At 38.8% G+C, this 27,754-nt stretch overlaps 1 protein-coding gene across 5 annotated transcripts in view; it reads right to left on the bottom strand.

The window, feature by feature from the left end:
* Positions 1-11,887, bottom strand: part of LOC135945515 (agrin-like) — a 106,746-nt gene extending 94,859 nt beyond the window's left edge. For all 5 annotated transcript variants that reach the window (XM_065493255.1, XM_065493256.1, XM_065493258.1 and 2 more), the window contains exon 1: positions 11,723-11,887. The gene's annotated coding sequence lies outside the window, so the exon portion shown is untranslated. The remainder of the gene's footprint in view (positions 1-11,722) is intronic.
* Positions 11,888-27,754: the final 15,867 nt, after the last annotated feature.

Here is a 27,754-nt window from a genome sequence, read left to right as displayed (position 1 = left end):
GTTAGTCATTAATCTAAAAAATGTATGCATGTATATACATATAATGAGCAAACAGTAATAATAATAATTTACCTAATTTACAAAATCAGCTAAATCACACCAGCTCGGATAACTCCTTAGTTTTGTAGCTGTCAACAGAATAGATGGCACCACCGTTCATTTACATATTCCCCGATATGACCACTCTTGCTACTGATTGTCAGCAAAATACATTCATTTATATTGATTAGAAAAATTAAATCAGATGAAATGTAGGACGTAGATTTATAAATAGAGTTATATAGTTTGTAAATTAAACGTTAATATTGTTTTTTCTTTCTGAATACAGCTAATTACACTCATCGATTTGCCAGTCGAAAGCAGATTTATGTAGAGAGCCGCTGTTAATACCCGAGGGATTTAACTCTTCACCAAACAAAGTCAAATTGAATTGCAGAGAGAAATGTGTTGCTAACGGGGCAAACATGAATAATATCAAAATAGGCTGAGGAGTGGGACTAGATTCAAATTTGCATGCGGGAATTAATGGTGAATAATTTACATTCAAATAAATACAAAATCTGTGTGGGATACCGAATAATACAACGAGCGAAAGCGATTCTATCCATTCAGTTTTAGTAAATACGAAATCAATTTAGATTAAGTTTATAATCACCAACTAAAAAATATTTCAACATTGCGCGCAAGGTTAAGGCTAAACATTCGATTTGCATTTTAGTAATTTTCTGCTTACTTCATTGATGGATGCTTGTCTAAATGTTATGATTTAATTATATATTATGTATGTATAAAACGTGTCTCATATCGAACGAAATAACTATTTTTTCTATTTACTTTTTACCTTAATACACTGCATTAACTAATTAACTAACTGCTCTAAAATATAGAGCCGTCAATACTTTCGCCCAGGCAAAACTTTGCCTTCTATGTTAAAAATATTTCTGATCCACCGGGATCAATTTGGTGCCTTTCGAGGGGTTTGAAAAACTGCAAATTTTTATTGAATAAAGGAACAGAAATGTTACAATTTCTTTTTATACACTACATGCTACGACTCTGTTTGGCAAAAATGGCATTCATATATATATCTTCTTGATAGATGCCAATGAAGGTAGAACCACGCGAGATTATCTTAATTACCAAAAGGTATTAAATGCAGTTACCCCGGTGACTAGCGAGCTGTTTATTTATCCGTACTTCTTTAGAAACGTCCCACTCTGCTAGTTTTGGCTACTGGTTGCAGCCCTTACATAAGCTTCCTGTCCCGTCTGCGAGATGAGGATTCTTTTTATATCTGAAGTTTCCCATTTCGGACCTTAAAAATGGCCTGATGTTCCAAAGTAAGCAATTTTTTCTATTACCTGTAGGTCATTAGTTTATGTGTGACTTGCTCACTAACACGATAGAAGCCTTTTTCTCCTTATAATGTGATATTATTTTTTTCGTGACATCAACATAAAATTTTCACCTGTTATTGTTGAATTAAAATGATGGATATATGAAAGTTAGTCAGAATAACATTAAACATACAGATCGAGAATTGATTTTAAATGCCTGTTTCTCTATGCACTTCGACTATTATTTAGAATTTCTTGTCTTAAATATAGATCAGGGGCAAGGTTTCCAGTTCTTACGAACGCTGACACTTTCGGAGGTCAAGCATCATTTCAAAGGCCCTTCTGGTACACAGAGATTCCAGTCTTGAATTCAACTTTGATCTTCGCAAAACAAAATAACTGTGGCATCCAACCCGAAATTTTCCTCCAGCAAAAGCTAAAGTTGCGCCGCTGCTTTATTTGCGCTCGCGCAGAAACAATTATAGCGGCCAAGTCAAACATCCGCTGGCGAAACCGCAAAAAATTAGCATGCCAATTTGCTCCCTCGGGTTTTGTGTGAATTTTTGATACCTTTACCTCTGCGGCGGTACGTGGCGGCGGCAGCGAAAACAATTTTTCACTGCTGGCAATAAAAATTAAAGGGCAAATGGCATGTTTGGTGCTCATTGCGCCGTCAGCCTCGTTATTCATTTATTTATGCCCGTTGTTCCGCCGTCGGAGCGAAATAATATGCGCAATAATGTTCCGGCTGACAAATGTTCACTCACACTGTTGCTTGGAAATTATTACTATAGCGCGCGGCAAAACTTTTAAATATTCTCTGCTGACGTGCGAAGTTTCATCGCATGAATAAAAATACGCCTCACATTAAAAGTGTTAAAGAGTAATTTTATCTCTTCAAAAACTTAGTAAATCATTCAAAGATTTGAATCGCATTTCGTTTGAGCATCTTAATTCGTTTCGAAGCACTCTTATTTTAAGATATCTCTCCACGGAATTGGCCGGACTTGAGTAGTTAAAAAAATATTTTCGCTTAAAAAATCCAGTTTTTCTTGAAATGAATATCAATTTATGGATAAAAACTTGTAGTATTAGGGCTGTGAGTTGTTTTTTTTCCGAAATTCCCATAGTCATTGAATCATCAAACGAGAATTGTGTACTCTCAAGTCATTTAAATCATTCCATCAATCAGTTAAACAATTCTAAATATGTTTAAATTCTTTGAATATCCGTAAAAAATGAGAAAATCGTGTCCACATTCGTTTTGATCTGTTTCTCGGACACGTGAGAAAATTACATGCATATATCCAGTCCAAAAAACGTTCATGGTTGAAACTTACAAAAATATTTATTCGAGCCGATGTCCAGGAAAGGTGCATAGCTCTGGCAGCAGTCTGATTAAACCAGCCCCTCTTTGACCAAAATTGCCATTGAGAAAACTCTGACTTTCCATTATTTTTTTGTGGGTTTTACGGGCATCATGGGACGAGAAGACAGTCGAGCGGCATGCAGTTTGTGTAATTTTGACTCTTGGAACCCGAGATTTAGTTGTCACTTTTCTTTATTATGCCGTTCTCTGAAAGAAAAACTTGATGTTCATCACTAATGTAACGCTCCAAACTCTGTTTAAAGTTAAATATTTTACACCGGCTTATTATGATCTATGAAAATTTTAGAAAGTTGTTCTGTAGAAATAAAATTATACTTTCGAAGCAGGCAAATTTCAGCGTCGTCCGCCATTATTCATGAAGGCTTTGCAGATCTTATTATTCATGCGCCAACCTTCGACAAATTAATAATGCGCTTACGCAGAAAGTAGAATCTTTCTGCGTTTCCTCTGTGGCGCACGGAAACTTTTCACTCTCGGCACCAACAAAAGGAACTGCTTTTTAAAAAGGAAGTCTTTTCTCTCGACGCACAATAACTTGGAAAGGGCCCGAATTTGTTTGTCCCCTCGAGCTGATTGGTTCTCCAAAGAATTAACTTGATTAAAATCACCGGTCTGATTATTTTTTTCTTATTCATCCGGATGGTGGAGGGAGTGGCGTGGATATTCCCATGGCGATTCCACGAATTTAAATAATAATCCCACTCTGTGAAAGGGACAGTTGCAAAACGTCTCTCCGCCGTGTGTAAACTCGGCCCGCAGAGACCGACTTTTGCTTTGCTTTTCTCAGAATGAAAGGGATTTATTTTATACAGCTATTTCTTTTGTGACGGCACGCGATCCCTCTCTTTCTACTTCACGCGAACATATTACAGGCACCGAGTCCACTTTTGTGTGTATGTGTGTCAACCGGCACTGCCATAGCACACACAGCTTAAAAATAAAAGGGTAAATCGACACTACACGCCCTGCTGGAAAAAAAGATTGAAGGATATTGCATTTTATGAAACTTCCTCAGAGACGCGCTTCAGTTAGATCAAATAAGTGTCAGTCGCACTGCTGATTTGCCCTTACATGCAGCAGTATGATGAATAGATTTTGACCTGAAAAAGTGTACTAATGATGACAGCTACATGAAACATCTAATATAAGAGGCAATCAGCAAACAGTATGTTTTGAAATTGTGTTCAAAACCAATCTTCAATAAGGATATAATTTAAAAAAGGTGTAGTCCTTAAACTTAAATTTGATTTGCTTATCGCACACCTTAATACTGCCACCTGGCGATACAGGTTAAATGCAAAGTAGTTATTAGGAAAGTAGTGGCGAGAAAGCGCCACAACTTTTTTTTAAAAAAAATATTTAAATGCATCTTGTCCAATATTGGTTTCAATCAAATGCACTTCAAAACTTTTCTGTCTCATACTGTGTTTCCATGGGAAGTAAGAAAGATAATTATTTCATCCCTTGTCTAATTCAAATCAAATATATTGAACCTAGGTAATGAACAGACAGGTTGTCGATACGTTTTGAAATATTCATCGACGAGCGCGAGTTGAGCTAGGAGAGTAAATCTATTCAAACGAAGACAATTACCGTGAAACAAAGTCTGGGAAACTAGGGCCGCGTTGCAGTGCAATGCACGAGATCGCGAGCAGCTCACGCGGGCCGGGTTGTTTGCAGAGTCTCTCGCTGCTTTGAATAATTCACGTGTAGAGGGACGAAAAAAGACAGAGGCAGTTTTATTGATTGCCAGCTCGGATAAAAAATGCAGACGAGCCGAGAGTATAAAATTGATCGGCCTGACAAGTGGATATAAGAAGCGGCTGATTAATTGCGCCCGCGCTCGCTTATCTTAGCCGCCGGAGGAAATCGTTTTCGCCCGACGGATGGGATTTGCAAGTTTGCTGCTTAGAAATAAAGACACGAGCGACCTTTTTAATTTAATCCTCTGCAAGCAAACTTTGCCGCGGGATGAGGGTTAAAAGTTTAATTTACAAATAGGAATAATGTGGGAAAGAAGCAGGGCTTTCAGAGCTAGACGCCAAGCGCTCCAACAAACACTGGGCGACGAAAAAGCAGGCCACTTAAATAATTCACCTTCAGAGACGAAAATCGATGGCTTCTTATCGGCGTATTTTTCCACTCCGACGCATCGATCTTTGGAAATTCCGAGAGATGCCGGTGTTTGACGCACAAACACTCGAGGGTTGTGCTCTTCAAAGCGAATCAAATTTGAATTATTAATTGAGTGCTGCAACTCCTCGTCTTTGCTTATTAAAATCCTTCAGAGCTTCTGAATGAATACATTTTGAATGCAATCCTCCTAGCTTTTCAAGTAAAGTTTGCATATAATCAGACGGAATATTTAATTGCGAATTAGCTGGATTATTATTTTTATGAAATATGCTTGACATGCTAGATTAAATAGTGGTGGTTCTTTACACTAGTTAGGCTTTTTCATTAGTTGCTGTTGAGTTTAATAAAGATCTTTCCTGTTCATTCCGTTAGCCAGCAATCATTAAAAAAGAATATCTCACTTTTTTAATTGATATCAATTTTCTTAGCTAAAAATTTAGTGTCTTAGATACTTTATGTCAGAACTAATGTTAATAAAATTAATGCTTATTTAACTTTTTGTAAAAAAATGCTTAAAAGATTATCCAGTAACTAATACGAATAAATGAGGAAAACGATAGTCTCCTGGCAACGACTGAAATTTTACTCCTGACTGATGATTCAATTTTCCAGCGCAGCAAACTGCAGCTTTCGTCAAACAGGGCACACAGAGTCTAATTTTAATAAATCGTCGCATTTCGCAATTTAGCAACGAGGACGGGGAGAAGGCGAGTTAGTTATTCGCGTCTAAATTAATTGTGATGCCCGTAAAAGCGTTGTTCACAGCAAAAGCTCGGCTTTATTACGTGCGTCGCAGGCTAAGCAGCGGCCGGAAAATGGAACTTTTACGAGAGCCGCGCGCGCTGTAGACCAAATATAAAAAAGAACTCGCCCGGCTCCATGTACAACGCCCACAACACAGCAACCTCTTTCGCCTCGCTTATTTCCCCTAATTGCCCTTGTGAAACGTCAACGCTCTGAATGAGCTGTGTGTATGTGCAGCTATTTTTCCTCTTCAACCGAAATGAAGGCTAGACAACGCGCATTGTTTGACACATCAACCTCAAAACTCCGAAATATATAGTTTTGTGCAATTTGGGCCACGACCCGGTTTCTTCTTGAAAATAAATAAACCATTGATGAACAGCGATAATAAGAATAACTACAAACATAATTGCAATTCGGAAGAATAAAAATTAGCGAGGAATAGGAATTCAAATTAATGGAGTGTGATTTTACTTTTTGTTATTGTCGTGCAGACTTAAAGTGTAGACATTATAAATTTGCAAATCATAGTTAAACAAAAGAAGCTTCTGAATCACTAAATTTTCATTAATAAAAATTTCCTAGCTATAGAAAATACTTTTGTTCAATGCCAACAAAAAGTATTCCCAATTTTCCATTGTTTGATTGAGGATTTTTTATCAACTTTCCGGTTTTATTTTTGACAAAATATATAAAATTGGCTTCATAAATTAACATGAATTATACATTGTTTGATGCCAATATTTCCACACACATTTTTCTGCCTCACAGCGTACCGAGTTGATTAAAATTTCAAACATATTGATTCCAGAGCGAGGAAAAAGTGAGCAACAAGCTCGTTTTTTTTTTCGCAAATTAACTAAACTCACGCTCACCCTCTGTTCGAGGCAGAGATTTTTCCATCTGTTGCGCGCGTGCCTTTGAATTTTTGATGCCAAGGTCAAGAGGAGATAAGCGCATTTCGGCGGAGCGCGATGAAAATTGCATAACGCGCGCCTCGCGAATTCGGTCCGCCGTAAAAAAAGGCAGAGGCTACGCTCGTAAACTCGCTCTCACTTGTGCTTCGTCGCCCTCGCGCGTTTCCGAGCCGATGAAAAATAAACACGGCTCTCGCGTTTCACTTTGTGACCATCTTCGAAACGATTCTGCATACCTGCAGGGCGCATATCGAGGCTTCTTTTTTACTGCGTAAGTTTTGTATGCAGGTCGCTTTTATTCATGAAAAAAAGAGCTGAGATCTGTTCGTCACTTTGAAAACGTAATGATTTTATTTACTTTAGGCATAAGAGCTTTTTGAAATGCAGAGACTGTGGTTTCTAATTTTTTATTTCTGTCTGATCCAGCATTTAAAATCATCATAAGCTTTGTTAATTTGCAAAAAGCTACGTCATTTCTTATTTTCCCTGGAAAAAACATCAAGTCTGGTAAAACTTTAGACGAGATAAATTTTAACCACTTCTAGATTTCAACCGCAGACCAATGCTCGAAAGAACGTTGTTTTAGGGATAAGGATTTGACGAGATAATAGACAATTTGATGAATTAAATGATTTACTGAGATAGACATGACAGATTTTCTGCCAATCCAGCTGAATTTGATTGATTTTTAACGTATATAAATGCTTTTAACCGACCTTTTATACTCGCTTTCATGGAATGTCTCTAATCAATATAAAAGCTCAAACCTCCAGCTACTGGCAAATTTCATTGCACAATCCGAAAAACATGAAACCTTTGATCAAACTTTAAATTAATTTAAACTATGCAAGAAGCGACATTTGAAAATTAAAAATATTCTTTTGGCTTTCTGTTTATAATCGTTTCAAAAACATTTAACTTACACAGTAATCAGTAGGGCGGTGTATACAGTTTTTTGGTGCAATATAGACAGTTTCTGAGCTGACTTAGACGGGTTTAAACTGTTTACTCACACATCATTATAGTCAAATTTTTACTTTTTGTGATTAAACTGGCATTTTCCCTTAACAAATAGTATGTTATTTTGTTAAAATTTCCTCAACGAATAGCGCTCCAAAATGCATGAAACATAATGAGATTTTGAAAAATAAACTAAAAATGAATTTCTCCTACAAACCAAAAGAAAATGCGTTTTTTCATCTTCTTTTCTGTCAAAATTGAATGCCATTTTTAATAGTAATTATTATTTAAATTGTACTGTAAACTCTTATTTGGCCTTGAATTTCCTGCCTGCACTTTACCTCGTACATTTAACCTATTAAGATGGTTTTCTTCTGTTTTAAGACGGTTTTCTGAAATTTGAAATTAATGCAGATGGTTTTAAGTGTGGTTTATATGGTCCCAAGACGAATGGAAGATTAGAAAAGTTGACTGTCTAAAATTAACAGCCATATAGGTTAAAATCAGAAAAAAAACAATATCTGAGTGGAAACGTGGGGACTAAATATTTCGTCTGAAATTCAAACAGAGGCTCTCCGGTTATGAAGCAATATTGTTCAACTCAATGCGCATAATAATAATAATAAAAACGTTCCCAACGTGGAGGTTCTGCAGCTTGCTCTTATGAAACAGGTTTTGGAATTTGCGTAGTTAATTTTCTCAGACCATATAAAAAAGAAACATCTATTTAGTGAAGTTTTCCCTGGTTATTGATAATTGATCCCATTCAGAATTGGAAATTTTTGACACACCGAAGCCGACGAGTTCCCCTTTAAAAGGCGTCTATTTCCTTGAGTGGAAGGCAGGAAACACGCCGATTGGTCGAAGGAAAAGCGGATTACGTCACGTCTGGCAAAATTCGGCTGCGTCGAACGAGTGCAGCGGGCTGGGCGACAATAATATTAAAAATGAGACGAGGCGCGGCGCACGTCAAATTTCCAGCGGCGGCTTTATCAGAAATATACGACGAGGCGCAGTGTCAGATTCTTCCTCTCTTTCCCATCCATCCATCCGTGCTCTCGCTCGATCCAGTGGATCGGCACGTGTGTTTGCCCGAGACTCACTCACACACGGCGGCGGCAAGAAGGTGCACCTTGCTCTCCGGGCCCGGCACCATTATTTTCCGCCCCTCTGCAGACGCACACATAATAAAACGTCTCTTCTTTTCTCTCTATCTCTCCGCCGAATCCGAATTTTGCGGCCGCACAATTTTCTCCATAAATGGCACCCCGTATGTAAATAAACGGGTTCATATCGGATCATGCCTATGTAATTTTGTACGTATCGAGAGCGAGGAAAAGCGTATGCATGATGTGCAAACCCACCTCTCACTCTTTTCTCTCCTCAGCTTTTCATGCGCGTCGGCAGTTTCAGACCGTCTATTCCAAGCCAACCTCGTCAAGAAGATGGAGTTGGAGCTAAATTCAACTCTTGGTATTCTTATGCTTCAAAGGTTTCTTTATAATTCATTTAATCTACAAGTAGAATACTGGAAGCTCCAATAATTTTAAACTCTTATTATAATAAGTGTGCTTTGAAACGTAACTAACAAGTTCCTGGTAGACGCATTACCTGGGTAATGCGTCTTCCCTGAAAATTATAGGAGGCAAAGAGGCATAAAAATTAGTTCAAAAATATAAAACATATTTAAATTTTTTAATAATATTTTTAATCAGATACATATGGTAAAATTCAAAACAAAAATGTATCATAACCAAAACTGTGCAAATAAGTGTTTTTCATCACCCTCATTGCGAGTGGTATAGTACAAACTTTAAATCCGCTCAATTTTGATAACTTTAAATTCAAAATTTAGATTTCTTACCAATCAGCAGGGTAGATTTACCGACTTGAAAATGAAACAAAGAAATGTTAAAAGTATCTATCGCAAACAGAGAGGGAAAATCAGAGTCTTAGTATTGTGAGAACATATTCTGTTATAATTAACTTAATTACTTTTTGTTCTTGTTCATAAACAGATTCGGTGACAGATTTTTCCACAGAGTTGAATAAATAAGAAAGAAATTTCATAAACTATTTTTTAAGCACTGTCACCTGATGTAATTCAAAAAAACGTCCCTCACGCAAAACTCCCAAAAATCAATACATCCTAGGTAATACTGCAGCTTTAAAAAGTGGGTTCTTAGGAGGGAAAAAGGAGACGAAAAAAGGATAAAATTCCCAACCCTGCCCAATATTCTGACAGGTCGACACGCCAGTCAGAAAGTTATTGTTGGACCTCTTTCGGAGCGCCTCATTTTATGTCCCGTGTTTTCTCGAAAATATATTCTTAACGCTCAAGAAAAGAGGCGAGACTTTCATCTGGTACCAAGACCATTTTGGGTTTTACCCGTGAAATAGGTCAAAGGCGTTTACTGCAGTGTTTTTTGTAACATATATTTTGCTCGATATTACCCAAATTTAAAAAAAATCAAGAAGTAAATTTTCAAATATTAATTGGAACAATATGTATCAATTTTCTTGTAAAGAAATTTAAAAATAGATCATTTACAGAAAGTTTTGGAGCACTGCAGTTTATTCTGTAATTAATTTCTTTACACAATCATTGAATTTCCACTTTCAACCTGGGATTTTTTCTATTTTAAATCACCTTTTTTCGATTAGTCAAGGAAAAATTCCATAACGAACGGGTAAAATTGTAAAACTAACATCTGTGTAAGTTAATTTTATCCGAAAATAAGACATAAAAACCTTAATCTAACTGAATATTGGATAGGTTCAAGGTGACATTAAAAAAGGGTCAATTTTTTTCACGCGGAGGACGAAAAGTTGGGCGAGTTACCCGGCGGGTGTCAGGCGTCGTACGCCGTTAATTCGGCCTCAAAGTTTCCGAGCAGCAGTATAATATACGTGCATGTGTCCCGCGGCCAGTCTAGATGGAAACGAATATATTTTGGTGTGGCACGGGTTGCTGCTGCCGTCAAGAATCGGCCTTTCGCATTCTCATCAACCGGCCAGCTTATTTAAATATTGTGCGTCTGAGTGAAGTTTGCCCGGCGCAAAGCAACTCGGCGCCACGTTAATTAATTAATTAATTAACTTTAGCTCGTTAGTAAAACTAGGCTATATTATACGCGGGCCGCTATTTTCGTTGCGAGCGGTCGGCAGCGCAAGATTACAATTTCCTCGAAATTCAAGTCGACCCTTTGAAGAATTGAGAAATGCAGTACACCCCTCGAAGCAAAGGGTATATCGTTTGAAATGCAAAGTTCTGATGAATTATTCGCACGCTAGCGTCTTCTGTATCGTCGATGCCATTTAAGTTCAATTTCAGATAGGGAATTGATTTCCGCTACAATCTAGATCAAAATGTACAGCAGCCCACCAAATTGAGTTTTTTCCGTTTAAAATCTAAAATATTATATTTTACACTTAACTTGGAAAAAATACAATTAATTTAGGTTTATTTTTCATCTTTTAAACCAAATATATCATGGAGTAATTTATCAGTGCTAAATTAAAGATGACTACATTTGTTTAAGGAATATTTTCTGTAATTTATGGTTCGCTTGATCCACACCTCCGTAATTTAAAAGTAAACATTTTGAGAAATTTTGAAAATTACTGAAAAGCGCTCAGATTTCAATAAACTTTAAATTTTTAGAATTTGCTCTGCAAGATGAATCAAATGATGTGCGATATTCGTGCAGTTGAAATTCCTTGTTTTTTCAAAATATTTCCGGAAAATTGCATGCATTTATTCGATTTATTCTTCTGTAATTTTCATTGATAAAGCTTAATTTAGGCTATTTCTATTTTTTGGCGGCTTTTTCTCTGGAATTTTGGGATAGAACAATTGGATCATACATCTTTTTATATTTACTCATTGTTATTCAATTTTCCAAGGTTTGTTATTTTCGTTTGATTATAAAAATGTTAATTTTTTAAAAAAATTTGCCTCTCAAAAATACAGTTCAAAATAATTACCCTCCAAACGGCAATCCTCTAGCCCAAGTGCAATAAACTATTTACGTAGGCATTACTTTCACCTTCAAACCAAACAACAAAATTTATCACTCAGCTGATAATTTGAGCAAATCGATCGGCCAGGTGGGAGCCGTCTGCGATTTTGTTTGCTCGCGCGTCAAAAATTAGGCAGCTCGTCGATTGTGCACCTGTTTCAGCTCAGCTGCTCAAACAAATTCATTCCAATTTAACACAACGTAATATAGGCTTACCTAGAAACACGGTCGTGACGAGTGGCGAAGACGAGTGGAGAAATAAGCGTAGAGTCGAGAGTCCACTCACATTTATATCCAGACGGCGAGAGGCGCGAGTAACACGTCGTGCTTGGGGTCGGGGGATGGAGTCGTGCCGACGGTGGATGCTGCGCGGTCAGAGGCACACTGACTACCGAGTGCCGAGCCGAGCGGGCCACGCAGCCAACGGAACGGCCGACGCCACCCCTCCGCGCTTATACCCCTCAAGCCGCTGCCCCGTCTAGGTGCGACTAGAGTTTCGTGACGGCTCCTCGCTAGCAGTAATAAAGCGCTGCTCCTTCAGGGTGCAAGCGAGCGTCCCCTCATTCCTTCCGACTGAATTTAACTCCTTCAAGAACATTGAAATATATTAAATTGCTCGCCTAATTACTACACTTATTAAATTAAGTAAACATTTTTTGGCTCTACAGGAGATATTGTAAATGAAAAACAGAGATAGATTTGATTTTGGTCTTTATAAGTCTATCATAGGTATGCTATTACTTTTCTAGGTTTTTAACACGACATTCTGATTTGAAAAGTGGGATATCTAGACCGACTAACTAAACTAATTCATAAAATAACAATCTTTATGGCTGAAATTAAGATAAAATACAAGTATACTGCGTTAAAATCAATACAGTGTAGTTCCAGCGTAATTTTATTTTTATCCCAAAAATAAAATAATGTTTTCCACGTTTTTTAAAAAAAAATTTAATTAGCAGGGCTAAAACCCGAAAACAGTTTTGTTATTTTAAAACTTAAAAGAAATACCCACACAGGTTTAATATTTAAATTTAAGAAAAACTGTTTTTCGGGTTTTCTCCGTGTGGATATTTGAGTCTGGATCATGGTCAGATTTTAGCCATGATGTGAGGTTTTCCAGTTCTTTTTTTCTTAAAAGGTGGATTTTTGTGAACACAGTTTATCGATTGAAAGCCTACACACCAATTTAAAATTTACCTTTTCTGAGAAAGGTTTGAAGAATGAAACGTCTCATAAAGCTCATCTCTGCTATTACTTGAATAGAAGAATGGTTGAATTGTTATGCAACCTGCGCGCTAGAAGAGCGCAGCGGGAAGAATATGTTTCAAAAGTGGCAGGCGCTTGGAGCGAGGCACCTGTGATTTTGTTTCGACGGCTGACTCTCTTTATTCTCCTCGGCGAGGAGAAAAAAAAGTTGAGCATAGGCAAAGGCAAACTGGATTTACGATTCCGCCGTCGTACCCGGATGAAAAATGCGCGAGTTTGATGAAAGAATATAATTTGCATATCTGTCAGGTCTCGCTTCTCATTCTGCGGCCGCGGGAGTTGACTTAGCAAATAATTTCTTGGCGTGTTTGCGGCGTCAGCCGGCCGATGATTAAATTTTTCAGAGCTGCTGCCATTCGATATTTCAGCCCGCGAACAATTGATTATTGAAGCTGCCAGGCTCGCTTTTATTAAGCTCGTTGATGCAAATTCATTGACGGCGCGCATGACTCGCTGGAATATCGACGTCTTTTTAAATTGTCCTCATGTTGCTGTTAAACTTTATCGCTGCTTGTTATTCATCATCGAGACACGAATCTAAATAAATTTGGCTCGAATTTCACCTTGAAATGTGTTTTCGTGCAGAGAAACTTTTAGACCAATTAGAGTCATTCATGCAAGATATTGTCAACTTTGCAATGCGCAAAAGTTGATTTTTTTTAAATTGATGTCAATTTTTCACCACTTTGACTATGGTTTGTTTGTCTTTATATCGCGAAAAGTACGAATGTAGAGTTTAGTATTTGACTTCAACTGAAAAACAGGTAAACCAAAGAACAAGATTCAATTAATCACAGAAAGATTCTACTCTGAAAGTAAAACCTGTACATATCTCATATTGCAGGCTGTGGAATGAAAACGTTTTTTTCTTAATGTCAACTTTAAGTATAGTAGCAACGATTGTTTTAAGTCAGTTTTGACGTTGTTCAGCACATATCAGTTTAATAATCACAAACCGATAAAAATTGACTATTTTAGTCTTCAAAACTGCCTATTTTATTTTAAAATTTCACAAACATCTCGAAATTTAGTTCTATGAACTGGATTTTAGAGTTATATAGAATATTTTTTCCAATTTAAGTTGATGGAGACTGATGCATTTAAAAATTTCATGACTAGCCCGCTTTCTGAGTCCTCCAAAATCGATGCAGAGCTTTTCGTCTCCCCTGCTTTGAAAAACTACACAGATCTGACACATTGTTTCAAAAATTGGTCTTGCTGAATTACATCTAAAGAGTTGACGTCAATGAGAAAGAGTTTTTATATTTCTGTGGAAGTTTCGCCCCGGGACATCTCCAACGCAGGGAGAGTCAAAACAATTCTCACAACGCAGGTCAAACAGCGAGTCAGCGCTAGCCCACTTGGTGCACGCATTGCAAGCGGTTGACTAAGCTGTCAGTTCAATATTCCATAGGTGCATACACTTTTGACGCCACATTTCCACTATACATAACTGCATGCAATTTTCATCAAAGTATGAGGTTGTTGAGCCGAATAGTGATAATGCATCGAAATTCCTTTTGTCTGTCGTTTATTGATGAGAGTAGCAATTGGACCAGTGTGTTCGGGTCTATATATAGTTATTACAATACATTAGCATCGCTTCTATAACACACATGCATAAGACTTAATCCATCTGCTGGAGAGCGAGTGGGTGACATGACCATTGTTTGCGGAGGTGAATCGGTCAGTAAATAAAAAATTATCATACAGTAATAGTGACGTCTATAGGGTCGAGATGATACAAACTTGATTTACACCAAGGGACCGCTGGAAAAAGATCAACCGATTAGGCAATTTAGGCAGTTTCACGTGTGTTTTTGTTCAATGGCTCAAAAGCACACAATTTACTCTCTTAATTTTGTTCCCTTAACCAACAAACAGAAAAAAATATCAACCAGGCTTTTTTAGTGTATGTTTCGATTTAGATTTAGGGAACAAAGTGGTTCAGAGCTCAAGGGTTAAAGAATTTATGTATTTCTTATCTCTCAAACGCACTTTCATCTCCCGTAAAAGGGTCGCGACCGCAAGCGACGCCTGCAGACGCTGAAAACAGACCTTCTGCGAGAGTTATTTCGAGGAGGATGGATGTATCATTTGGAATCAGAGCTGACGGAGCGAGCGCCGGCAAAAGAAAAGCACCGCCGATGCACGTGTTCATTTTTCTGATAAACCCAAAATAACAAACTCGCTCCTCATCTCCAGGCCTCAGTCAGCTGCTGAGAATCCAAGACGTGACCGGCGAGCAACAATCGGCGAGCCACGCTATGCGGGCCAAGAGAGCCATTATTTGGCTAGTGGGCAAAATTCTCGTAAAAAAGGGACCGGCAAAGAAAACAAATCAGTGCGGGTTTACTTGTGGTATTTTTTGTAAACTCTACCCAAGATTTAATTAAAAAAAAAATAAAAAAATAATGATTTCAAATTTATTTTTAGTGAGATATTGATGATTTTTACCAACCAGCGTGTAGCGCGCATTAAGGTTGTTTCCTTTGGAAAAAAAGTATGGCAAATGAACGAACACGGTTTTCGCAATAGCTTTTTTAAATTTCAAATTCTATCCTACTCAAAAAATAACTAATTTAACAATGCAAAGCTTAAATGTTTTGAGAGTTTCACAGTTAATTTAAAAGCGGATTTCAAACGAGGGATTTATTCCGCTCAAATAGTTTCAGTATTGCTGTCAGCTGAGTTTTAAAAATTAATAAACATTAATTTATCAAATTTGGTTTGAAAGTTTAAATTTTATTTTTTTAATACGTCAATTACAAACAAATATGGAAGCATTAAAATGCATTTTAAGTTGCTTGCGTGGGAAAACAAAAGTCATTTATTTTTGTGCTGCTCTTTAAAGAGATATTAGAGCTGCTCCAAAATATCCACTTCGTGTAGTCTCTCCTTCAATTCCCGATCCTCAAATTTCCTTTAGAAGAAGCACAAAATTTAAGACTGTATAAAAAACATGAAAACAACAAGCAACGGATCAAAGCGTCTTGTCAGAGCCTCCGTATAATCAACCCCCTCCCCTTCCACCTTTAGAGAGAAATGAAAAATCTCATTATAAAACAACTTTTTCCTGTTTTCAAAGAAGCCGTGAACAACAAATTGCACGCACCGCATCCACCAGCTAGGGTGAGTTTCAGTTGTTGATTTCGCGCGGGGCACGCACGCAACATACACGAAATTTCGCACAAAAGCAGCAGAGAAAAATCGAAAACCGTGCACTTGTCTGCGATACGCCGAGAGTAATCACACACGTCAAAGGGACAAAGGCGAGAGGGTGCTAAACAATGCGGGGTTGCAGCCCCGCCGGCGATGGGCGTCTGGCTGCATTCCGCGGATGTTTTTTCTGCAGCCGGCGAAGATAAGGAGCAGCGGGCAAAGATATCCGGCGAATTTTACTCGAGGGTGGCGCAAGAAAGAGAGCAGGCTTCCTTTCCACCCTTCCGCATACCTCTCTCCGCAAATATTGGCTTATGGAAGAAAGAGTCGCGTGTTTGACTTGCAGAAAGTGACTTGAAATGCTAATTCCAAGCTGCTCGTCAAACGGAAAAAACCCAATTTGCTTTCGTTAAACAGCATTAATCCGGTGAATTTTTCATTATATTTGTTTGCTGCCTACACAATTTGTATTCCTTTTTCACTCCTCCCCCTAATTTCGCGTTCGAAAAGCAGCCACTTGAGTTTTTGCTCTCATCTCGACCTGCTCATTAGCAGAAAATCCTCGAGCATTGTTTTCACATTCTAACCCTGCCGAGCTGAATTTCCGTTCCTCCCCCGCTTGCAAACAATCCTAAGCCAGAATATTTTTTCTCCCCCGAGAGCTGACTTTTCAGATTTTCAGGCCAAGGATATTTCAAGACTTGGACTAAAATATCCTCAGCTAAAATAGCCATATTTTTTCCTGGAAACTTAGGCAATCATTTAAGGTTTGACTTTTCAATGATTGAAATTATTTTTAGAATTCGTTGCAATAATTAACAAAGAAGGCCCTACGAAATATTATTTATTTTGCCTCTCGTGTAACAATGTGCTCTAGTATTTATTAATAAACAAATTGTATCCATATTTGATTGCTAAATCACGTTGAAAATGTTCCAGAGCATCAAACTGCTTTTGGATAAAGAAAATCGCATTTTCTCTGGTGTAGAATTGCCTTCTTCTGCGTAATTTGCGGTGTGTCCTCAGGAGGGAGGATGCAAAAATTTGATTGCCCGCGGCGCTTGGCCTCTTTCGGCACTGCATTCAGCGCGTGCACGTCAAGCGGTACAACGGAGATGAGTTTGCCTTTTTCCCGTGGCATGCACGCGAAAGTAGGTCTCTCTCTGCGAGATAAACCAGAGACTTATCTGGCATGCCAAATGCCAGCAGGCGCTTTTGCTGATAAATCGGCTCCACCTGCAAATCGAGCGCGGAAGCTGCAGAGCGCCGGTTTCTTTTTGCACTTTATCTCCTTGCGAGATAATTCGCAGATTTATTCACTTTCAACAGCTCCAGATCACGCGCAATAGTCAATATTGTGAATCACGCAGCCGCAGCTATGCATGCATAAAATACCACCAATGAATGCAAAGCCGCCCCTATGGAATTCATACTTATCAGGTTGATTACCGAAGAGAATACAAAAATTTAAACCTAACACGCAGACATGTTTTCACACGACACGCCTGCCACGGCACTAACTATTTAATTTGTAAAAACAAACAGGATTACACAATTGTGACGAACGGCTGTATTTGAATCAACTGTGAAATGCCAATGGTATTTTATATTTTTTTTTAACAGTGATAAAAACATTGTAACCTTATATGTGAAGCTACCAATAGAAAATTTTGAACGTTTTCTTTTATTGTTCTTTCATATATATTATGTCTGTTGTAGACTCTTGTGTTTAGTATCTCAATATAATAAATTACCTCTCCATTTCTCGCCCTAAGAAGACACGGTGTCATACCCTCAGGCCTCATCAGCAGTAATAAATTGAAATTAATTGGGTGTATCGTGTGGTGGTTGGTCATTCACCACCTCAATCTCATTCATTTTCTCAGAGTGGCAATGAAAGAGTGTTGATAATTCGTACAATTTTCTGCTCCAGAGAGTGGTTGCTGCGGCTCATTAGGCTTCATCACTCCTTGTGCTTGCCCACAATCCGCAATCGTCTATGCCGCACAGGCTGCAGGTAGAAATGCTAATTTTGCCTTGCATTCGCTAGTTGAGAAATCGATTGACTTGACTACATAACTCTTTTGCGGAGTAGTTTCAATAAAAGAGCTAACGACAAATTCGCACAGCACAATAGCATGTTAAATATATGGGAAATTCAATCCGTAGAGTTCAGTTTGAATCAAAATGATGAGAAATAAAAGACTGCCATTTTTATTTTGCCAATTTATGAAACTTTATTTCAATGAGCACGAAAAATCTTTAAACCTTTGACACCTTACATGGAAATGACTTAAAATCATCTAGACACATAAGAAACAATATAAAAACGCTAGAAACTGAATTAAAATAACAATATAAGTTTTTAAACGATGTATTTAACATTGATTATTTATTGTGTAGAGTTAAAATAATTTTTTATTTCATTAAAAGACTGCAGATTTTTTTTTTCAACAGAAATTAAGTCAAATTAAAGTACATAATAATTACACTGCAAGTCAGGGGTAAGAAAATGTCACTGAGCTGCGGTGAGAAAATCTCAGCACGCCGTATGTCACTATACCTAAGGTGTCAAAGGTGAGTTTATCGCACCGCGCAGCAGTGACATGCGGCGGGGTGAGATTTTCTCACTGCAGTGCAGTGATGTTTCCTCACTCCTGACTTGCAGTGTATGTATTCTTTCTTCTTTCTGATAATATGGGATTTTTCTAAAGAAAAATTTACCATATCTTTGTTTTACTAAGAATCTAGTGCGCAATAGTGCTTTGCGCGGGTACAAATTTTCAACCCAAACCCGCACCGAACCCGCTTATTTCGTACCGCACCCAAACCGCACCCATATCTTTTTTCAAAATTTGAACCCGCAACCGCACAAAACCGCACTACGCCAACCCGCACCCGCAATCCGCCATATTGGATTTGCAAAATCTGGACCCGCACCCGCGGGTTTGGTGCGGGTTTTGCGGGTTCAACCCTCAAACCCGCGACCCGCGTAAAACAGTTGAGAAAACCCCGACTTTCCAATTTTTGCGGTTTTGGGGGCGTTCAAAGGTCAAAATCTGGGAATTTTTGATTAATTCGCAACTTTTCTCAGGGTAGTCCTAGAACAAAAATTAAAAAACCCCGTAAACTCGTCTCAACAAGGCAAACAACTTTTACATTGACCTCAAAGTGGTAGGTCAAAGGTCAAGGTCACAAAAATTAATTTTTGAAATTTAAACTCAAATTTGAAAATAAATAAAATATATTGAAAATTTTCAAATTTTTTCGAAGCCATTTTGTAGAACACAAAAAAAATAAGTTAAAAACGTTAAAATTGAGAGTGGCGATTTTCCTCATTTTTTTTTTAAATAAAAAATGAAAACTTCGAAAGCCCTTGTTTTTCGAGGTTGGTTAAAAACGATGGTTGACCAAATCTCGACTTCTAATCATCCGAATTTCAAAAACCACATATCGTAGACTCCTATCGACATCTCTAAGTGCACTAAAGGGGTATAATTCGATTTTATATTTTTTTTTAAATTAAGACGAGATTTTTAGTGCAGAATTCGAGATTTGGAGCTCATCAAGCATTTTATTGCACCCTTGTCTCGATAAAAAAACTTTGTGCACCCGAATCATGGGTTGTGGTTGTGGTGGTCCTATTTACAAAAAAAAATAAGTTCCGTTTGAAAGTCTTGAAGTGAACTAAGTAATTGAATGGATTTGAAGAAAACAATCACTCGTTAACATCATGATATGGTGTTTAGTGCTTTGCGCGGGTCGCGGGTTTGAGGGTTGAACCCGCAAAACCCGCACCAAACCCGCGGGTGCGGGTCGAGATTTTGCAAATCCAATATGGCGGATTGCGGGTGCGGGTTGGCGTAGTGCGGGTTGGTGCGGGTGCGGGTTGACTCGGCAAACCCGCAACTTTTTTGTAATTGAGCCACAATCTCTGAACTCAACAAATTGTTGTCCAGGGGTCATTGGATTTTGATGAAATTTTTTTGCGTTAACTTTGCCCTAATTGACCGAAAAAACAGTTGAAAAAACCCCGACTTTCCAATTTTTGCGGGGTTTGCGGGCGTTCAAAGGTCAAAATATGGGAATTTTGAGTACTTCATAACTTTGCTCAGGGTGGTCCTAGAACAAAAATTAAAAAAATCGTAAACTCGTCTTAACAAGGCAATCAACTTTTATATTGACTTCAAAGTGGTAGGTCAAAGGTCAAGGTCACAAAAATTAATTTTTTGATTTTATTCAAACTTGAAAATGAATATTAAGAAAAAAAATTACATAGTCATTTTGTAGAGCAAGAAAAATTAAGTTAACAACGTTAACATTTTGAATGGTGTTTTTCCTCATATTTTTTTTTAAAAAAACTGAAAACTTCGAAAACCCCTTGTTTTTCGAGGTTGGTAAAAAACGATGATTGGCCAAATCTTGACTTCTAATCATCCGAATTTTAAAAACCGCATACCGTTAGACTCCTCTTGACGTCTCTAAGTGCACTAAAGGGGTACGAGAACCACCAACCCCTAACCCCTTTTTAACCCCCTCAATAACTTGAAATTTAGAATTTTTTCGTTTGTTTCAACACCATATCATGATGTTAACGAGTGATTGTTTTCTTCAAATCCATTCAATTACTTAGTTCACTTCAAGACTTTCAAACGGAACTTATTTTTTTTTGTAAATAGGACCACCACAACCACAACCCATGATTCGGGTGCACAAAGTTTTTTTATCGAGACAAGGGTGCAATAAAATGCTTGATGAGCTCCAAATCTCGAATTCTGCACTAAAAATCTCGTCTTAATTTAAAAAAAAATATAAAATCGAATTATACCCCTTTAGTGCACTTAGAGATGTCGATAGGAGTCTACGATATGTGGTTTTTGAAATTCGGATGATTAGAAGTCGAGATTTGGTCAACCATCGTTTTTAACCAACCTCGAAAAACAAGGGCTTTCGAAGTTTTCATTTTTTATTTAAAAAAAAAAATGAGGAAAATCGCCACTCTCAATTTTAACGTTTTTAACTTATTTTTTTTGTGTTCTACAAAATGGCTTCGAAAAAATTTGAAAATTTTCAATATATTTTATTTATTTTCAAATTTGAGTTTAAATTTCAAAAATTAATTTTTGTGACCTTGACCTTTGACCTACCACTTTGAGGTCAATGTAAAAGTTGTTTGCCTTGTTGAGACGAGTTTACGGGGTTTTTTAATTTTTGTTCTAGGACTACCCTGAGAAAAGTTGCGAATTAATCAAAAATTCCCAGATTTTGACCTTTGAACGCCCCCAAAACCGCAAAAATTGGAAAGTCGGGGTTTTCTCAACTGTTTTACGCGGGTCGCGGGTTTGAGGGTTGAACCCGCAAAACCCGCACCAAACCCGCGGGTGCGGGTCCAGATTTTGCAAATCCAATATGGCGGATTGCGGGTGCGGGTTGGCGTAGTGCGGTTTTGTGCGGTTGCGGGTTCAAATTTTGAAAAAAGATATGGGTGCGGTTTGGGTGCGGTACGAAATAAGCGGGTTCGGTGCGGGTTTGGGTTGAAAATTTGTACCCGCGCAAAGCACTAGTTGCAGAGAGCAACTTCTCAATACGGTTCTCGTTTCGCACTCAGGCCGAATTAGTTTCTGCAGCTCAGTTTATACATATAATGCGGTGTGGTTTTTACAGATCCGAGTTCCAAAGTTTGCTTTCTCTCTCTCGCTCTCGCGCCCTGAGTAGAGTCGGTAGGCACACTTGGGTTATTGTTCTCTAGCTGCTCTCAGAGGCGCGACGCCTTTGTGCCAAGTGCACCAAATTTTGGCGCGCTCGACGGGGCGCGGGGGGGGGGGGGGGGGGCGAAACGAGGCTATTAGCAGAGCGACAAACGCACACGAAATTGAGAGCTCCGTTTCAAAGGCGCGCGTTTTGTGTGTGCGAGCGCGTGTGTTGAGTTGAGAGCAATGACAAGCGGATTTATCGCCGCGCGCACTCACTTTGTCTCCGCGAATAATGTGAAAACACACACAGCAGGTCGTTCTGTGCGAAAGCAACCCCTTCGGGCGCTCGTCAAAAGCAACGCCACTCTATTGCTCAGTTCTGGTCGTCTTTTATAAATAATTATTCATTCACAAAATTCTTTTAGAGCGTCCATGCAAACAGTTGGTATAATTAGCTCCAGACTGTGAAGTCTAGACTGGAAAATTAATGGTAAAATGAATTATTTTTAGAGCATGAACTTGCAATTAAATCGTTATACACAAGAATGCAAATAAAGGAAGTATGAATCGGCATTATAGAAATAAATCTTAGAGTTCGAAGAGAATTATTGAAATATTTTGTAAGTTTCGTGCATTTTCCTGTGTTCTGAATTATTTCTACTTAAAATTCTAGATAAAAAATATATAGAAGGATTCAAATTAAGCCAAAATTCACCAAGGTAGAAAGGTAAATTGTATGAGAAATGTAGCTGCAAAGTAGGCGTGCTGCTTCCCTAATTAAAATTTATTTGATTTCATATATGGAATTATATATAACTATCAGTTTCCCCTAAGAGTGTCATGCACCGTTGGATAGATCTCGATAAAGTTTTTGAAATTAATAGTATCAATTCTTGCATAAACCAACCTGATTTTGGAGATTTGAAACAGTTATGAACCTGCAAATGAATTCTTTGATCATCCAGGCCACTTTTGTTGTTGTAAAAAAGTAAAATATAAAAAATAACACCGAAAACCCGAATATCTGAGAATTCCACCGGTGCTGTTTTTCCACGCGACTATATTCCCGTCTACTTAAACCTCAGCGGCATTTCGTGCGTCGCGCTCTCTATTCTTCTCGGCTCACAGGTTGCGAAGAAGGAAGCAAATGCACTAAAGAGGAGCGGACCGAGAGCTACTGCTGATCAATAGAATTCAATTAGGCGAGCAACACGCGAATCTGTCCGTTTTTCCGCGTGCGGGGCGCAAATGAAATTAATTAAAGCAGCGCACAAGCTGGTTAGCGTGTTGATTGAAATGAGGCCCTTTCAATCAAACCCGACGCCGCAAACTTTTGTTCTCCGCCCGCCAGCGTTGCACGGAACACAACGTGGATCATCGGCTTAGTTTTTTTTACCCCTGTGATTATTGCTGGTTCGATGCACGAGCAGCCAAGTGCGAGAGGGGCACACACAATACGATTGTTTTGCCATCAAATGTGAACAAAGCGAGTGTTAAATATGGCGCCAATGAGGCTGGCATTCAAATCATTAAAAGCCAACCGTAAAATTTTATTGGCCGTCAGCTGGCCGAAAGGGAAATATTTTGGAGTAAACATATGCCAGAATTCCGCTCTAGTTTTTTTTTATTAAATTTAATATTCCGAAAAAATTAATATTATTTTCATGTGAATCAAAGAAGTAAATTTTATTTAATTCAAGATCAGTGTCCACTAACAAATTTTCCTTCTTTCCAGAATGATTTTCGCATGCTACATTCAATTCTATAAAATTTTGCACATTTAAATAAAATCACACTGTTCCATCTTTTCTAGATAATAATATACAAAGGGAGAGATGAAGCAGCAGATTGAAAGAGGAATCCCGCCGTGAGGATAGATTGAAAATCCAGCCGTAAGTGGAATGCGAGTGTCAGCCGCAAGAGCGAGAAAGACGTCTTCGCGCAGCCTTTTGCATAAATAATTGAGCTGCAGACGGCGGCAGCTGTGAACGCTCGATTGGCAAAAAATAAAGAGCGAGAGAGTATATGCAGTAACAACGTTGTACAGGACGACCGGCCAAGAGCAGCAAAAGTAAGTAAGCTGCTAATCCGTCCGGCGAAATGAAAAGCAAGGACTGTCTCAGCAGCTCCGAATTTGTCTATTCCGCCCTCTTAAATTGCCAGGAAGCAGCCGTTTTCTCTTAAAACTTTTTAAATAACTCTCTTTCCTTCTCTCTCACTTTCTTGTAAAATGATAAGATGGAAAAATCTCTCCGCCCGCCGTTTGATAGGGCTGCAAACTTTTTTCTCTCTCGTGCGCGGCCGGAGGACTCTTCTTCTTTTTTAAAACGGAAAATTGCGGATGGTATTATTTCTCGAAGGAAAACTTTCAGCCCCACTAGCAGAGAGGAAAACGTGAAATGAAATTAAAATTCAATTAAAAACTCGGCTTCTCATTCCGGCTGCAATGCAAAATTAGCCAGGGTCCGTTCAAAAGACCTACCTTTCCTCAAAGCCGCAGGGGAAAATTTTACTCATCAAATTCTGAAGAATATATACGCACGTTATTTAAAAATCAACGAAGATTATACTAAACAATTTTTAGCAAATTAATTGCTCCCAACGATGCTTTTCAAAATGAGATGAAATTGTATTATAGTTTTCTCAAGAAGTAAACAAATTAAGTGATTTAATTTTTATAAAAATCTGCGAACTGCAAGAATGGTGCAGTGCTACTCATTTCTTTTCTCTAAAAATAAATCATTATGATGCGTGCAAACAAGCTGCGTAATTTTTCCATAAATGATTTTAAAACCTTTTTTACCTAGTTTAAGCGGCTTAAGTTCGTCCTTTATACTAAAATAGCCTGATCATTTTATAAAGGCGATAGAAAAAGTTCCGATGAAAAGAGATGGGAAAAATTTCCAGTGCAGCTTTAAATTAGAGACAACAAAGCGGAGCAACCTCGGTTCGTAGCGCCGCGAAAAGCTGATTACAGCGATCGTGATAAAATCGCAAACAAGCCCTTGAAACACACACACGCGAGCCTCTCAAGTCGAAAAGCCGCGTTCTGGCAGGGTGCGGCGAGGAAAGGCAGAAAATAACAGACAGCAGGCCGAGTGGCTGAGGATATTTGTCACGCTTGTGCGAGTGTTTGTGGCTGCTGGCGCTCCCCTCTCGCTAGCGTTTCCCTTATTACACAATCGTCTGGAAGAAATTGTTCTTTTGTGCGATATTAACACCGAGTTCTGTTGGTTAAAAACTCGACTCCTTTATTACTACTCTGCAGAGGCAATCCCGTGTATATCAAAAAGCCTGTTTCTCCTAAGAATTTGAGCTTATAAAAATTTCGGTATATAATGAGGTTATGATGTTGACAGTTATAAAAATGCTGTAATAACTTGCTTGAGTTATGTATAATTAAATATTTTTGCTGAAACGCAGTAGTGTACTAAATTAAAACGTTAGCTTCGCACAGGCGTAATTTTTATGCGGCAAAGTGCGAAGAGACGAGTGTTTAAAAATAATATAACAAAGTTTAATGAAGATAACGTACTTTATTTAACGATAGTCGTTTGAAATCTTACAAGCGATTAATAGAAGGGAAAAAAGAGAGATAATTTTAAGACCAGCTTCATGTTGGTGCAAATTAAATAGCTTTGCACGTTGGCTACGTAGAGTTTTTGTGAACTTATTAAACTAATGCTATTTTCTATGAAAAGTTATTAAAACAAACTGGAGAACAATTCTTAAGTTGACAGAACAAATTTCAATTTAGTTTATTTTTTACTTTTATAAGATAAAAGGTAAAAAGACATGCATTGGGAATATATCCAACGGTGTGCGAATTATGAGGCAAACTTCTCTTCTGGAGAGAAAATCCTGATTTTAAATTTGCGAGATGATGCTCATTTTGGAGGCGCAACCTGGGAAAATTTCGCCTGTTCTCAATGCTTAGAGAGCATTCCAAGTCAAGGTGAAACGGATATTTCACAATTTTTCTGTACTGCGTGTACTGCTTAACTTTAAAATTGATACACGTCCGTTTTTCTTTGCCATCCTGAGCACTGATGACGTCACAGTACTTTTGTCCAGTGCTTGTTCCAAAAACGCTTCAAAATCAGATTTTCGCCACAACTATAAAACGCACAGTTTTTGGATTCTTCTGTCTTGAAACCAAAACTCGGTGACAGTCTCAATTCCTCGACCCAAGTAATTAACGGAACTAAATGGAACTTGATCAAGCAGAGGGTTGGAATTACAAATTTAAAAGCGAATCTTCATTTGAACGAAAGGCAGACGAGCGAGAGAGCAAGCGAGCAGCAAAATACCGAGTTCCATTTCGACTTCTGGCAGAGTGAATTCCGGCTGTCGAGATTGGTCTGCGCGAACACGGTTTAAATTATCTCATTCGTGGCCTGATGAGTTTCAATCTGCAGAGGCGCAGCGGAAACATGAATTTCGCCTACGCGACTTCAGCAGCGGGGAGAAAGCGCGTGTCGATTGCGAGCCATTAATTCGCAAGCACCAGCACACAAACGCAATTTCCTCCTCCGTCGGTGGTGGTGGTGGCGGCGGCGGCGGCATCGGCATTGCCACCCCCTGCCCCCGCACCGCCCCTGCGGATGACAACATTATTATTGCCCTTGTACATGCACTCCGTGCGTCGGTCCAACGCAAACGCCGTCACATGTTAAAACGCAGGGGCATCGGCCGCTCCTCCAACTGTGCTCGAGTGCAAATTGGATTTGTACACACATGTATCACAAAATTCAAGCACTACTTCCTTTACATTTCCAGCATGTAACGAGAGAGGCTCCAATGACCAACGACCAGTCAATATACCGTCATGAAATTAGGTTCAGTTGAAAAGTGAGAAAAAATAAGATTGCATACGATTGTTTGATTTTGATCTGCGAAACATGCCGTGGGTCACCCCTGAAGTAAGTATAGATCATGGGGCGGATTACGGCAACGCAACCTTGAAATAAAATGGCAACGCTGGGCATGAGGTTAGCATATTGTACAGTTTTTTAAAGTTGAGCCAAAAACAGTGCCGTATTCCACCTCCATCAGAAAAAATACGTAAAAATCTAGCCCTGGCTGAGCGATCGGGTATCATTCAATTTCAATTCCCAGTGCTATGACCTAACCGATGCCTGGCGGGATCTGTATTGGTTCGATTTGTAAGATACCTTTGGAACCACAAAGTCACCAGCTTACATAAATTGTGCAATTCGATCATTTGCAAGCCACCAGAACGCTCAGGAAACGCCCTGGTGTGCCCATAATCTCGCCTTTAAGCACGCGGAGGGTCAAATTGCGGTGAATATGCAGTTAAACCTCAGGCAACCGTGAAAGGTGGCATTTTAAATCTTAATTTGGACTTAATTTGGCTTTTGACTTGAGACTTCCATGGTCAGCTGCGTAAATTTAAGAATCAAAGTAGTAATCATAATTTTTGCATCAAAAGAACGAGCACGAATGTGGTCGTTAGCCAGAGTGGTTTTGTTTTACGAAATATGTGGACAAGCTTTCGTTTTTGCGGTGGCGTTTGCACCGAAAACACGCGGGCGTGGGTCTCACTGGGGAGGTCCGATTTATCACGGCCGCTTTTGGCAGCTTTTTGACCCGCGAAATGATTGATAGGGGCTGCGCAGTTATGTCGTGTCGGCTCATTATTTGTGCCGCCGCTTTTCCGCTTTTATTTATACGCATAAATCGGCCTGACTGGACGCGGGCCAGCGCCAAACTCCCATTTTGGCAGCTTTCGACGGCTCGTTCCGCGGAATCCATCACCACGCGCGGCCGATTCGGCATGCAAATACGCCGGCGGCTAATTACCGCGGGCAAACCGGCAATTAGAGCCTGGGAGTCTAATTGCCGCCTTGTGTACATAAGAAAGAAAATTGAGAAGCCCTTGCTCCACACTGTGCGCCGGCAATTACGTGCATGCTGCGGGGAGTTATTCGCCACGCGCCAGACCAAATGAATAAAGCAAATTAGACTTCCTCGTAATACTGCGCTGCCAGATTTTTCGCGCAGCACTTCCAGTCGTAAAACAAAAGAGTGTGGGCAGAATTGTTGAGGCGAGGCATGGCACCGACGATTAAGTACTAAAGCTCAGATCGTATTGTTTGTGGCG

This window comes from Cloeon dipterum, chromosome X (assembly GCF_949628265.1).
Source record: "Cloeon dipterum chromosome X, ieCloDipt1.1, whole genome shotgun sequence".
Classification (NCBI taxonomy): Eukaryota; Metazoa; Arthropoda; class Insecta; order Ephemeroptera; family Baetidae; genus Cloeon; species Cloeon dipterum.
The sequence above is the reverse complement of the archived record's forward strand: the minus strand, read 5'-3'. Positions and strand labels throughout refer to the sequence as shown.